General features: G+C 37.3%; 1 pseudogene; it reads left to right on the forward strand.

The window, feature by feature from the left end:
• The first annotated feature begins 7,891 nt into the window (after positions 1-7,891).
• On the forward strand, positions 7,892-8,591 carry LOC122069915 (annotated as a pseudogene).
• The last annotated feature ends 1,152 nt before the right edge of the window (positions 8,592-9,743 follow it).

Consider the following 9,743-nt stretch of genomic DNA (forward strand, 5'->3'; position numbering starts at 1 on the left):
GTAAAATTATATTTAAGTTACTAGTTGTTGTGCCAATTACTCAACATTTATGTTGGTTGGATTCCGAAGCATACCTTTCATATGTTATTCCTTAAAGTACAGTAAAATAGTACCTCAGCTAACACTAGAATTATTTAATTAATTTATTTTTTTTAAATCGCTATTAACGATTTTCTTATTGACAATGCTTATTAATATGTCAATAATTTGTAATCTCTCTCTCTTTTTTTTTTTTTTCTTCTTCTTCTAAGTTCTAATAGTAATATCCTACTATTTTGCCTTTATTTCTTTATTTATTTTTTAAAATCCTATTATTTTACATGTTTATTTGAAAAATATAAAAACCAATGACAATTCTTGACAATGACATAATGACAAATAAATATTCAAATTATTTTGAAAGCCCTCCTCTACTCCTGATTTAAAAGAGCTTTGGAGAATGAGACATGCGACAATCAAAAGGAGGTTATTGTTCTACAGGGAAATGGTTTTCTGTCTGGGAGTGTGGCCTACCTTAGTTCTTCCTATCGGATTGCATATCTCTACATTCAACACAGGTGAGTATGAAAAGAACACAGTGCTCCTCTACCCAGATGCCTCGGCGAGCCCTCTCAATGGTCTGCACACTAACACAATTGTCGTGCAAGTGGATAGGGTTCTCTTACCCTTGTTTTAATTAAGCAACTTACATACAAATACATGTATAAGGGAAGAAAATTTATATGCCACATATTCTATAGTGTAGACAAAGGGGAAAGACCACTACCTGATCACTTGGCCCTTGCACTAGAACGGTGGCCAACACAGGGGCATCAATAGGAGGTGGATTTTTTGTGTTTCAGAGGTAAGGGCCATGCGACCAGATCTTTTCCCCACCAATACAAAATAGTACAATAGGCAATTCCCCCTTATAAAAAAATAATACATAAAATATATGAATATAATGTGGGAAGAATCTAATTCCATGGCCGTGGCAAAACAAACTTACTAATTATACAACTTCGTTTTTGAGCAATGGAATGATCTATTTCGATCAATCTGAGTATTGAACAAATAGTGCACTCCTTCGGTCCTTGGCCCATCCATGTACAAATTTCATGATCTAAATGAAGTTTTCAACGATGGTTTATTATTGAAGGGCCTTTTTCCTTTAAGTTTTCAAATGTTAAATTAAGAGGGGCGGGAGGGCTCAAGTGGCAATTCTAACGATTGGATAGATAGGAACCATTTGGATTATCTTTTTTTTTTTTGATAGGACATTTGGATTATCTAGACGTTGAATTCTGAAAACTCAATCATAAGGTTTACCAAGTATTTATTTTTTCCTCAACTATTCAAACTAAAACCAACTACTAATTGTGTTTTTGTGGTGTGAAATTCAATGTTTTAAGTCTATAAAATTAAACTCTAACTAAACTATAACACAAAAAATGCATTTAGGGTTGTATAGTTATGCATATCACCATTTTTGTTTTTAATATCGGGATTTACTAATTATGATGAGGATTGATTATCTAAAATTAAATAAAATTTGAATTAGATATCTCTCTCTCTCTCATACACAAACTCACCCCATATAAAGGCAGGTTTCTGGCTCAACTTTGAGTCAATATCTACACTTGTCTTGCTTAATATTTTACTGTTGTTGACTCCTTGATTTTTTGCTTTCTCCTGTTCAGGGCTAATGTAGGCATTTTGTAAGGCTAGGGAAGAGGGTTGAGAGTTTGCCTTAGTGGATAACCCAGAGAATTTAGGTATATATAGCTGAAGTTTAACTTACTAATTTTTTTTTCATTTTAAGCTTCAAATAAAAATAGACAAAATATTCTTTCACCAGGTGGTGAGATTCTTTTATTTCCTACAGTTTGTTATTGGTGTAGAACTACAATGCCTAATCCTCCACAATAGTTTGTCGAATGCCTTTCTCCCACTAGGCACACCTTGGGTTACTCACACAGTGGTGTTTAGTACTCTTCACTGCTGTCAGTGAAAGTTGAATGGTTCTCATTCAATTCCGGTATGACCTGGTCTATGCAGTTGTGAGATCAGTATGGGTCCGCAGGATTAGTCAGGCTGAAGGCCTGGATATCCGTCGTTAGGAAAAAAAAAAAAATTGTTGAATGCCTTTCTCCATTTAGACGTAATGTGGGCAGTTCAAGGGATGAGGGTTGGAAGTTTGCTTCATCGAACGACATAAGAGAAATATTCTATATGGCGAAGTTTTCGGCATGTAAAGGTGAAGTTTAGGTACTAATTGAAATTTCTAATTTTAAGTTTTCAGTATGTACGGTGAAGTTTAGGTACTCATTGAATGTTTGCATTGTTAGATGCCAAAAGTTTTTCTCTTTTCTTTCTTTTTTGGTGAATAATGTGTCTCTTTTTTAATGTTTGAAAAAAATTTGGTAGATTACGAGTCTATAACCCTAATAAATAAGAGGTTTTTGTTGTTGGCAAAGATATAAAGAATTAGTTGAATCACCTAAAAAATGACCTAAACTTAATATGAAATCGAATTAAAAAAGCCAAAATCAAACCAATTCATATTTTTTTTTTCTTATAAAACATGCTCCTATGCTTCGTTTGATTCGGTTTTGATTTCTCCACTTGTATCTTAAACCAAACCAAAATCGAACCGAATAATTGAAATTGCACCACAATTGAAGGCCATTTCAGCAAATTTACCAAACAAAACAGGATATTTTTGTCATTTCATAGAAAATACCTGTCCTACTTCTCTCATTAAATAGGACACTAGTACAGGTCCTCTCCGTCGACAACCAAAAAACCCCTCTCCCTCTTCTCCACCTAAACCTGCAACTCTCAAACTTCTCTCACCTTACCCAAAATTTTAACCATGGACATTTCTCTAACCAGAGCATCATCTCTTGTCAATGGCGGAAAACCCAATTCCCTTTCATTCACTTCATTCCATTCATTTCTAACCTCCCAACAATGGCCTCATTTGAATCTCCACTTCTCCACCCCAAAACCACCAACTTCTCGAGCTAAGGTTAGGGGTTTTGCAATGAGGGTTTCGTCAAATGCCAATCCTGTATCCCATGAAACTCCTCCAATCCGGAGGATAAAAAACGCCACTAAAACCTATACAAACGCAACCCTAAAATGACGCAGAAGATAATGGAAAAAAACAAGAACAAGCAATGCACACAGATTTACGAGGTTCGACAAGATTTCCTACGTCCCCGGTGAGATGAGATCCTTCTTCACTATCAATAGATAATAGGGTTATAGTGCTCGTCTCTCACACCTCTCAGTATTTCTTGCATTACGGAGAAAGAAACCCTCGCTACAAATATATAGCGAAAAACCCTAATACAGAAAGTACACAATTGTCCTCAAATAAAAAATTTGAGTGTCAACACTCCCTACTATGCAGGGGGCCTCCTGCCCCCCTACAATTTCCACGGCCCGCTAACCGGCTAGCGGGACTGCCATCCTGCCTGTCGAGGCATTGCATCAGTACTCCCTAGATTAAACTGTGATAGAATATAAGACATCGTGCATCAACAATCTCCACCTTGGCTTCAATTTTGTCGAGCATCCTGTAACGATAACCTGTAGATGTCTTCATCCCCTTACCTTATAAGAGGTACAAATCCGCACATATTTGGTGCATCCCTCATCTTCAACAGTGAGTAATATTAATCAAGTCCATATAGAACTCAAACTTCTCTGTAGTAACTGGCTTGGTAAATATATCTGCAGGATTGAAATCTGTATGAATTTTTCTCAAGTGAATACTACCCTCTGACACAAGCTCCCTGATCTTGTAAAATCTTACAGCAATATGCTTTATCCTTGCATGAAACACCTGATTCTTTGCAAGATGTATGACACTCTGACTATCACAATGTAACATTGTACCTCCTTGCTCCAAACCCAACTCTCGAACCAATCTAGCCAACCAGACTCCTTCCTTGGCACCTTCAACTGCCGCCATGTACTCTGCCTCTGTAGTGGACAATGCAACTGTAGACTGAAGCATCGTCCTCTATGATATAGGTCCACCATCCAATGTAAATACATTCCGTATAGTAGATCTCCTTTTATCTAAATCACCAACATAGTCAGAATCAATATAACTTGCCAATTCTGTGGAACTTCCCTTGCCACTGAACATGACACTTATATCTTTAGTCTTGCTCAAATATATGAAGATCCACTTAATTGCATTCCAATGCTCATTCCCTGGATTACTCATGTATCTGCTAACAACACTGACTGCATGAGACAAATCTGGCCTGCTAGAAACTATAGCATACATGAGACTCCCAACTGCGCTAGCATAAGGGACCTGAGACATCTGCTCCACCTCCTCATGTGTTGTAGGACACTCCATTTTAGATAACTTGAAGTAGCTAGTTAACATTGTGCTAACCGGCTTAGCCTTTTCCATATTGAAACGCTCTAGCACATTTTCAATAGACCTCTTCTGAGTTACTCAAAGTTTACCTGCATTTCTATCTCTAAGGATTTCCATGCCAAGGATCTTCTTAATAATATTAAGATCCTTCATCTCAAATTCAACACTCAACAAAAACTTCAAAGGGACTTTATCATGTTTGTTCTTTGCAGCAATGAGTGTATCATCAACATAAAACATCAACAAAATAATAGAATTATCACTTGATACTTTATAATAAACACAACTATCAACTCACTTCTTGTGTAGCTAATCTTCATCATGTGAGAATCAAAACGCTTGTACCATTGTCTAGGAGATTGCTTAAGACCATAAAGCCACCTCTTAAGTAAATAAACATGATATTCTTTTTCCCGCACCTTAAAACCTTCAGGCGGCTCCATGTAAATCTGTTCCCCCAAGTCACCATGAAGAAATGCAATCTTCACATCAAGCTATTCAAGCTCCAAATCATACATGGCCACCAAAGCGAGTAGTACCCTGATTGAAGTGTGTTTCACCACTGGAGAGAATATTTCATTATAGTTTATCCCCTCCTTCTGTGCATAGCTCTTGGCTACAAATCTGGCCTTATACATTTCACGCTCCCTCTTAGATGCTGCATCTTTCTTACGAAAGACCAATTTACACTCAATGATTTTTCTTTCTTTGAGTTTTTTCACAATCTTCCAAGTCTATTTAACATGTTGTGCATCACTCAAAGCATCATAATAGGAAGATGGATCACCTGTACCTATAGTGAGGGCATAGGCAACCATATCCTCAAACCCGAATTTCACAAGTGCTTTATGAGTACGTTTCCCTTTACCTTTTGCTATAGTGTAGGGAACTTCTATTGTTTCATGTTGTCCTGGTAAGTCACTGGATGACTCATATTCTCTCGTTGTTTCTGACTCACCTAACTCCACCTGCATAGTAGAATCTTCTTTATTTTCACCAACTGTTTATGAATTGTATTTTGACTTCACCATATGAGACTCATCAAACACAACATCCTTGCTAACTTTAAATTTCTGTGAACTTGGATCCCACAACTTGAATCCCTTTACGCTTTTCTGAAAAAACAGAAAGATGCACTGTTTAGACTTTGAGTCTAACTTGGAATGCTGCTCACTCTCAATATGTGCATAGGTTGGACAACTAAATATTTTTAGAATAGAATAATCTACTAGTTTTTCTGTCCATACCTTTTCGAGAATTTTACAATCAATCACCTTTTATGAAGACCTGTTGATGAGGAAACATGCCATATTCACTATTTTTGCCCAAAATCTCTTACTCAACCCTGCATTTAGCCTCATAATCTGAGCTATTTCTAGAAGTATTATATTCATCCTTTCAGCTACACCATTTTGCTATGGTGTCTTTGAAATCGTGAAGTGACGTGTAATCCCTTCAGCTTTGCACAATTCTAGAAATGGCTTGTACATGTACTCCCCTCCATTATCTGTTCTCAAGTACTTAATTTTCTTTCCTGTCTTCCTTTCTACCTCAGCCTTCCATTCCTTAAATTTAGTGAACACCTCACTTTTATGCTTCATGAAGTAGATTCAGACTTTCCTTGAATAATCATCAACAAAGGTCACGAAGTATCCTGCTCCACCTTTAGATTTTGTTGTTGAAGGATCCCATACATCGCTATGTACATAATCAAGCACCCCTTTACTCTTATGTTTTACAATTTTGAAACTAACCTTGCACTGTTTCCTGAACACACAATATTTGCAGAAGTTCAGTTTACAAGTTTCACTCCCTTCAACAGTTTTCTTTTATGAAGCTCCATCAATCCTCTTTCTCCCATATGCCCTAATCGCATATGCCACATATATGTATCATCTGTATCAAATTTTGCATCTGTAGTCACAGATATTTCACCTGTAACAGTGCTTCCTATGAGTCTGTATAGGTTTTCTGTTAGTTGTCTCTTCATGACAATCATAACACCCTTAATAACTTTAAGAACTCCACCTTCTGCTATGTACTTGCATCCATTTGAGTCAAGTGCCCCCAAAGATACTAAGTTTTTCTTTAATTCTGGTATATGTCTCACATTTGTTAAAGTTCCTACTATCCTATCAAATATCTTGATTTTGATAGTGCCTATCCCAATGGTCTTGCATACAGCATCATTCCCCATTAGGACAGACCCACCATTACATGGTTGATATGTATCAAATCAATCCTTATGTGGACACATGTGATATGAACATCCAGAATCTAAAATTCAAGAATCAGAAGATTGATTCTTACTTGATGATATAGAGAGTACATCTCAATCATCTCTATTTGAACTGTCAGCCACGCTAGCTTCCTCAGATGCCTTATCTACACATTTCTTCTTTAAGTCCACCTTCCTCTTCAAACACTCTCTTTTCAGATTACCTTCCTTCTTGCAATAGTAATAAGAGACCTTTGTCTTTACCCTTTTTGATTTCAATCGGCTCTTCCCAGATCCCTTCTAATTTGATCTCCCTGTTTTCTGCTCCTTGAGATTTTGTACTACTGGCCTTCTTTCTTGTATCGTTGGACATGAGGGCAACCGCGACTTCATCCATCTCAAGGGTCTCATTCTCATATAAGAGAGTCATTACCAGGTGATCATATGACTTTGGTACCGATCACAGCAACAGTAACGCCTTGTCTTCATCCTCGATCTTAATCTCCAAGTTTGTTAGTTTACTTACGATCTGATTGAACATGTTAAGATGCTCTAATAGATCCATACCTTCATCTGTAGAGAATACAATTATTGTTTCACGAACAACTTGTTCATTAAGGACTTCGTCATGTAGATGCTTTCAAGTTTTGCTCATAACTGCGGTGTAGATTCGATACCCACAACATATTGTAAAGCATCATCAGAAAGATTCAATTGAATAAAACTTACCACCTTTTCCTCCATCTTCTCCTAATCTTCGTCAGTAATTTTTACAGGTTTCTTCGACTTCCCCAATAACGTTTTCGTCAAACCCTATTGTCTCAGAAGATCCTTTATCCTTTGACGCCAAAGAGTGAAATTGTTCTCTCCATTGAACCGCTCGATATCATACTTGACATTCGATCCCTTTCCTACCATCATGATAGTAAATCCTAGAAAACGAAAATCTAGAGTTTTGATACTAATTTGTAGGAATGCGACCCTAAAATGATGCAGAAGATAATGGAAAAAATCAAGAACAAGCAATACACACAGATTTACGAGGTTCATCAAGATTTCCTATGTCCCCGGTGAGATGAGATCCTGCTTCACTATCAATGGAGAATAGGGTTACAGTGCTCGTCCCTCACACCTCTCAATGTTGCTTGCATTACAGAGAAAGAAACCCTCGCTACAAACATATAGCAAAAAACCCTAATCCGAAAAGTACACAATTGCATCGAGGCACTGCATCAACCGCTGTCCTGCCTGTCGAGGCACTGCATCAGTACTCCCTAGATTAAATTGTGATGGAATACAAGACATCGTGCACCAACAAAACCTTTATCTTGACTACAATAGTCGCCGCTTTGACATTCGGGAGATTCTCTGGGTTACTTGTAAGAGCAAATGCTCCGGCGACATTGACGGAGGAGAAACAAGTGTTTGAAGAGGAAGAAACTAAGGAATCACTGGTTGATGCCTTGAAATGTCTCTTGCAAAGGAAGTTGGAAGACAAACCGTTGGAGGTGGAATGGAAGATTTTAATGGCGAGGATGTTGAATGAGATGGGAGAGAAAGATGAAGCTGGAAAGGTTTATGAAGAGATTTTGACATCAAACCCTCAAAGTTTTGAAGCCTTATTTGAGAATGGGTTGCTTATGGACCATTGTGGAGAAGGGGAAGCTGTGTTGAAACAACTTGAAGAAGGATTAATAGTTGCAGGGGAGGAGCAAAAGAGTATTGAAGCTCACGATGTGAGGTTAATTGTTGCTCAGATTCAGTTTCTTCAGAAGAATGTTGATGAAGCTTTGAGGATTTACCAAGAACTGGCAATGGAAGACCAAATGATTTCAGGCCTTACTTCTGCCAAGGTGTGATTTACAGTTTTCTGCAAGAGAAAAGTTTGTGAAGTATTATAAGCTTTCACCGAAGAAGTTCGAGGTAGAGTGATACTTGCAAACTCAATTGACAAAGAAGAAGCTTTTTGGAATAGATTCAGAGAATTGAAATTTGGGTTTATTTTGTTGTTGAGAGATTGAAATAATATGGAATATTGAGATTTCCTGGTATTTCTCTCCACCTCTTTAAATATTTTTGTAGTCCTTTTTTGAATCATAAAATTTCAAAGAAATGCTTTTGAATCTCCATGGCAACTTCACATGAATAATTATTAGAAGTGGGGAAAAGGAAAGGAAAAGCCTGTTCAAGGGCATCCATAGATAAATTTACTGGGCTCTGTGGCTGTTCTGCTTCTTAACAATAGAAACTAGAAGTCCATCCAGTGATCTCCAGTTTCCTTGTATAAATCTTTAATATTATCCTAAAGCATATTATGATTTTGATCTTCATTTTACTTACAATATGATTTTCCTTTTTATCAATAGATATAGGCTCCATATAGTTGCAAGGAGAATTAAAGGGAAGGAAAGTACAAGGGATAGGTATGCTTCCGGCTACGGTAAACTAGTGAAAAGCACCAATGGGGGCACATGATGGGGTATCATTCAAGAAAGATAAGAGGGTCATTTCAAAAAGGGGAAGAGGGAGATAGACACAGTGGGTGCTAGCATACGGTATGCCAGCAGCATACCCAACTTTTTCCCTATATATATTTGTAATTATTCTATATTTGATTATTAATTTTCACTCTACTTTGTATCCAAAACCCTTTGCTTTAAATATCCCTTGTAACCAAACATAATCATAGGAAAATGGTTTGGTGGGGGAGTGTAGGGCTCCACCCCATTGAAATGCTTTAATGACCCCTGCCTAATGCTTCTTTTCACTCTCCCATTGGCTCCCACTCATGCGTTACACTCCTATAGGAAACACCTGTCCATAAATTAACAGTTCTGGTGCTTTTGATATACTAGCAATGTTAGTCATTAATTAAGAAAAAAAAAATGCTTTTGAACTAACTCCTCTATGAACTCAAAACCAGAGTATTATTTTCACTTTTCATATGTAAAAGTTGGCTAAATTGTATTAAGGGATAATGTTTTCTGCGGGGAGTAAACCCTCCCCCACCATTTGTCTCTCTCTTCCCTTATGTGAAATGACCTATATGGGCAGAGGAGAGAGTCAGACTGTCGGTAGCACTGGTGAAGGCTGCGCTTCCCCATAGAGGACACTCTTCTATATATTAATCTAGTTGTGCAA

This window comes from Macadamia integrifolia, unplaced genomic scaffold, assembly GCF_013358625.1.
Source record: "Macadamia integrifolia cultivar HAES 741 unplaced genomic scaffold, SCU_Mint_v3 scaffold761, whole genome shotgun sequence".
Classification (NCBI taxonomy): Eukaryota; Viridiplantae; Streptophyta; class Magnoliopsida; order Proteales; family Proteaceae; genus Macadamia; species Macadamia integrifolia.